Here is a 5,840-nt window from a genome sequence, read left to right on the forward strand (position 1 = left end):
TCCTGATCACTAGGAGGTGGGGCTGTTATTACAGTGGGAGAAGAGAGACGTATGTTTGGCACCCAGCTAATTCCCCATAATATTAGAATACCTCTTGGCACTGTCTCACCCATTTTGGTAGTAAGTAATGAAAACAGCAGTCTTAGCCTGAGAAGCACACAGTGACCAGGGCCTCAGGGATAAGTGTCTGGGTCTGGCCACCGGGAAAGCCACCAAGACCAGTTCAGGTGTTAGCTGAGGTTGAGGAGGGCAACAGTGAATATAATTTGCAGTCCTAAGACCAGCAGCAGCGGGCGAGGAGGCTGTAGTTCATCCTCCTTGTAAGTTTCTTCCAGGAAAATGGGCCCACTGGAATCCTGGTGTTGCTTCTCCCAAAACTCATATGAAGAAGTGAATCCAGGTGATGAAATTGTGGGCCACCCCATCCCCCCTTTCAGAACTGAAGGTTTATTCTCCGGCCGCTAGAAGTGCTGCTGGCAGGCAGTCCTCAGCTTGAGAGAGTCGCCTTGCCCCAAAGCAGACCCGTTCCTGGGACAGCCCACATCCAATGACTGGTTGACATAGGAGCAAAGACCTGGCCCTTCCACTTAACTTTGGGACAGTTGTGAATTTGGAGTTCTTCGTGGGGTCAGCTGATGCCTTTACTGAGACTGCATAGCAGCCCTCTTCTCTCTCTACCCAATCCTGCTTCCTTCTCTTGTGATCCCAAAAGCCTCCATGCAAACGTCCACTCAGAGTGGAACCCAACCTGGGATAGTTTCCCTCCTGCCTCTCGTATTTCAAAAATCTAGACTCTGCTTATGGAACAGAGCAGCTAAAACGGCTTCTAATTCTTTACTATTATAAACAGAATTTTGATAACCCTACAGGAAAATCATTGCAAACATCCTTAATTGTTTTCCATGGGGTCATAAAAATGGAATTTCTGGGGCAAAGTACACATTATTGAAAAGGCCTTTTAATACACGTGCCAAATGCCTTCCAAAAGCTCTGGACTCTCACCAGATGTATATGAGGGTGCTTGCTGCCCTGACATCTTTGCCAACATTGGGCAATCACATCCTTTTTAATAATTGCTCTTTTGACATTGCCTTTGTTAAGTTTGAGAATTTTTGCATCTCATACAAACTGCAAAAGGAGCCTCATTCTTTCCATGTAAAATCACTAGAAGAAGGAAATGAGCTTTTTGAGAATAGCAAAATAACTGAGGAGAGCGGGATCCAAATCTTTGAGAGAAAACTTTCAACTCCTGCTGTCCCATCTGCACCAGAAATTTCTCCAAATCCTTCATGTGAGCACAGCACCACACTGTCACTTAAGGTGACATTATCGGCATAGAAAACCCTGATGTTCCACATCCCCAGGCAGTAGATACACCAGGAAACCCAGGTATACCCAAAAATGTGAGAAGAGGATTGGTGTGACAGCATCACTGCTCTTTTCCTTTGGTAGGAAACTCCTGGGCAGAGTCTGGACTCGTGTTTCCTGAGGGAAAAGCTGTTGTCTCCCTCACAGTGGCTTTTCTGTGGGAACAATGCTCATGGCTTTACAAGGCAGAAGAGAAGGAAGATACTGTAATCAGGCCAGAGCTTCTAAAATTTATATTTATCATCCACATTGCCCAGAAAAAATCAAAATAAAAAGTTAAATCAACATACACAAAAGGCTGGGACTTCCCTGGTGGCACAGTGGTTAAGAATCTGCCTGCCAATGCAGGGGACTTGGATTTGATCCCTAGTCCAGGAAGAACCCCCATGCCATGGAGCAGCGAAGCCCATGTGCCACAACTACTGAGCCTGTGCTCTAGAGCCTGCAAGCCACAACTACTGAGCCTGTGCACCTCAACTACTGAAGCCCACGTGCCTAGAGCCCATACTCCGCAACAAGAGAAGCCACGACAATGAGAAGCCTGTGCACTGCAATGAAGACTAACCCCTGCTCACCGCAACTAGAGAAAGCCCACACACAGCAACAAAGACCCAACAAAGCCAAAAAAGTAAATAAGATAAAAAACATGCACGAAAGTGGGAAATAGGTGAGCCATAATAAAAAGAGAGAGAACAGTCAATAAAACAAATCCAGAAATGATCCAGACTTGGAGTGAGCAGTCAAAATTGCTATAATTCATATGTTTAAAAAGGTGGAAGGAAAGAGGGTGACAACAGATTTGTTAAAAACGTGGGATAGAGTATTTCAAAACAGCATTAAAATAAGCCAAAAATCAAGTGGAAATTTTAGAACTGCAAAATAAAATATTTGAAATTCATTGGATGACTTTAGCAGCAGACTTTGCACAGCAGAAAACAGAACATACTAAACTTGAAAAGAAGAAAGTAGCTAAACTGAATAACAGAGAGAAATAAGGAGCAAAAAAGTATAAGAAAGGAGCTTACTTACATGTAATTGCTGTCCAAGAAAGACAGGAGAGAGAGGATGGGCAGATGCAATATTTGCAAAAGTAACATTGAGAACTTTCCAAATTTATTGAAGGATGTCAACTCACAAATTCAACAAGTTCAGCCATCCCCCGAAGGGTTAATAGAAAGGTCATTGTGCTTGGCACATAGTGATTTGCTGAAAATAAAAAGACACATTATATTATCAACTAAAAACTAAGGAAGGTAGAAGAAATAACAAAGAAATAATATCTTTAAAACGTAAAAGAATTACAAAATTGTCAAGCCAGCATTCTATAGGCAGAGAAAAAATTATTTAAAGGCAGATGGGTGACATCAGCAAAATGGCAGAGTGGGAAGCTCCAAGTTCTCATCCCCTCACAGAAACACCAAAAACACAAGCAGAACTGCCAGAACCAAATTTGTCAGAGACTCTGGAAAACAGTCAAAGGTTTGCAGCAACCAAGTGAACATTGAATCAAGAAAGGGATGAATTCAAAGCAGTAGGAAAACTTTGTGGCATTTTTACTTGCTGTTGCCCCACACCATCCCTGGACCACCGAAGTCCCAGGAGCAAAAGCTGGGGAGTTTCTTTGGGAAGTTAGGGCATTCCAAAGTACTATCTATATGGGGGAGTTTAGAAAGCCTCATGCATGCTGAGAGAAAGACGCACACTCAGAACAGATCTGAGAAGACGCTGAGATTTCACCTCAGGCTCTCCCTAGGCTTAGTGCAAGCCTGGCTACATGTTAAAGGAGTGCCAGCACAGAGCCAATCTGAAAAAAAAAAAGGGAGGTGGGGTTGTTGTTATGTTATTGTTGTTGTTTTTAATAAAGTACCTGGAATTCAAGGAAATCTCTGTCAAATAACTAGCTAAAAACGAACCAAGAAACAGAGACACTTCAGTAACCACAAACAACAAGGAATACAGCCTTTGCAAAAATAATTTGGGAAAGTCACTAAACAGATGGACTACTACAGCCTTCAACAATCAAGAAAAACAGCAAAACCTGTGAAGGGGGAGAATCTGATTCCTACTTGATGTGAAAAAAACCTCCACTTGTTTTTTTGGTAGATTTTCATCCTACCAAGTTGATAAAATCTGATATATCCATATGATGGAATATTATTGGGCAATAAAAAGAATAAAGTATTGATACATGCTGCAACATGGATGAACCTTGGAAATATTATGCAAAAACTACAGGAAAGTGGTTGAATAAGCTATGCTTACATCCGCACCAGGAAGTACTGTGTAGCTGTAAAAAAATAAAAATAGAGAAAGATCTCAGTGAGCTGACATGGAGTGATTTCCAGGATAAACTGCGGAGGTAAAACGGCAAAGTGCAAAATAGTAATTATAGTGCGCTATCCTTTATCTAAGAAAGAAGAAGATGTAATAAAATAAACATACCTGCTCATTTGTGCAAAAGAATGCAGGAAGGATCAACCAGGAACTGAAAAGATTAGTTACCGATGGGGTAGTTGGGAAGCGGTGGAAAGAAGGAGGCAATGAGTCTGAGTAATAGAGATGACAAGGGAGTGACACAGTTTTTAGTATACCCTTTTATACAGCTACTTAGAACTATGGTAATATTTTACAAATGCATAAGTTTAAGGAAAATAATGAAAACTAATCATGAACCTGAAATGGAATATAAAAGTAACAACAGGGGCTTCCCTAGCAGCGCAGTCATTAAGAATCCACCTGCCAATGCAGGGGACATGGGTTCAAGCCCTGGCCCAGGAAGATCCCCCATGCTGCGGAGCAACTAAGCCCGTGCACCACAACTACTGAGCCTGAGCTCTAGAGCCCGGGAGACACAACTACTAAGCCCGCAAGCCTAGAGCCCGTGCTCCGCAACGAGAGAAGCCACAACAGAAGCCCGCGCACCGCAGCAAAGAGTAGACCCCACTCACCACAACTAGAGAAAGCCCGTGCAACAGAAGACCCAATACAGCCAAAAATAAAAACAAATAAATGAATAAAAATAACAACCTAACTGTACTACAAGTAAATAATATAACCAAAAGTGAAGGCTTGGAGAAGAGAAGAACTAACCTAAATAACTTTGCAAAACAGTAGTTTGCCTGTAAAGCTACAGAAAAAAAAAAAAAAAAATCCCTGTACACATATAAGGTAATCCTCTTAGTAAATCTTTTTTTACAGGTGTATGGGTTAGTAATTCTGAAACACACATATATGCACATACATATATGTATACATATATAAGTGCATATATTATAGCTAATGAGAGCTACGTTTCTCAGTGTCAGAGAAGCTACAAATAATGAAAAGGGAAATGACAGCCCATTGTAATGATCACATCTAACAACCAGATCTTAATTTCTAAACACCTTTCTCCAAAAACAGGAAACAGAGCTCCTTGGAGAAATAGTTGATTCCAGAGCTGCTGCAGGGAAACTACAAGATAAGCCTGGAACATCTTGTGCCAGAAACTAAGGAAGTGCTAAAAACAGGATGGTAGATATCAAAAGGACACATGAGCCAACCTGAAGGAGTTTGTAATAGCCAAAGCTGGGAAAATTTCAGAAACAATATTTTTTAAATGATGTTCTATGGGTTAAACCTATAAAATTTAAAAATATCCATGAATCTGTATTGATGCAAAGAAGTAATTGAATATGTAATACATAAGTAAATGGAAGAGAAGAACCAGTTCTTTCTCATAGAAGGATTATGTTGATAAATGTAGATGGAAAAGGCAAAAAAGAAAATGACCCTGAGGCAAACACTGCAGTCATAGTTGTTGCAGTCAAGATGGATGCTAAAATTAGTGGGTGCAAGGTTGAAGAGAAACAGGATATTTGCATAGCCTGAAAGCGTTTACCCCCAAATATTTATTAATTACCAAGGGGAAATAGTAGCATACAGTGGAGGACCACGGCAGAAAGCGTGTTAACTAAATGATTTAAGTTAGCATCCTCAGTAACAAGACCCACTGACAACGCGAACTACCTGAAACCGGTGCTGAGAACGTCGTTTCGTTGGGGCCGGGGGAGGATGTGAGGGGAAAGGGATGGATTAAAAGTGACATATACGTCGGAACGCCACTCCAGTGTTTACTGATGCATATTTGGGTGATAAAACTGTAAACAAAAGCAAAGACGTTCTTTCCGTAGACGTCGGGGTTGGCAGCAGGTGGAGGCAGAAGGCAGATGTTAGGCTCTGCGGGGGTGGCAGGTCTGGTGGTGCCAAGGGTTTTTGATCCTTCCATTAAATATCTTAGTTTTGTGCCTTTTTCTGCAGCTGCTGTACTTTACAGCAAAGAAGCTTTAACAAACGCGGATGGACACTTGTGTATACCTGGGAGGAAGGAAATCTGGAAAGAAATACATCAAAATGCTTTACAGCGGGTGGTGGGATTATTGATTTTAATTTTTCTTACACTCTTCTATAATGTTCGAATGTTCAAAACTGAG

Source organism: Neophocaena asiaeorientalis, unplaced genomic scaffold, assembly GCF_003031525.2.
Source record: "Neophocaena asiaeorientalis asiaeorientalis breed wild unplaced genomic scaffold, Neophocaena_asiaeorientalis_V1.1 scaffold540, whole genome shotgun sequence".
Classification (NCBI taxonomy): Eukaryota; Metazoa; Chordata; class Mammalia; order Artiodactyla; family Phocoenidae; genus Neophocaena; species Neophocaena asiaeorientalis.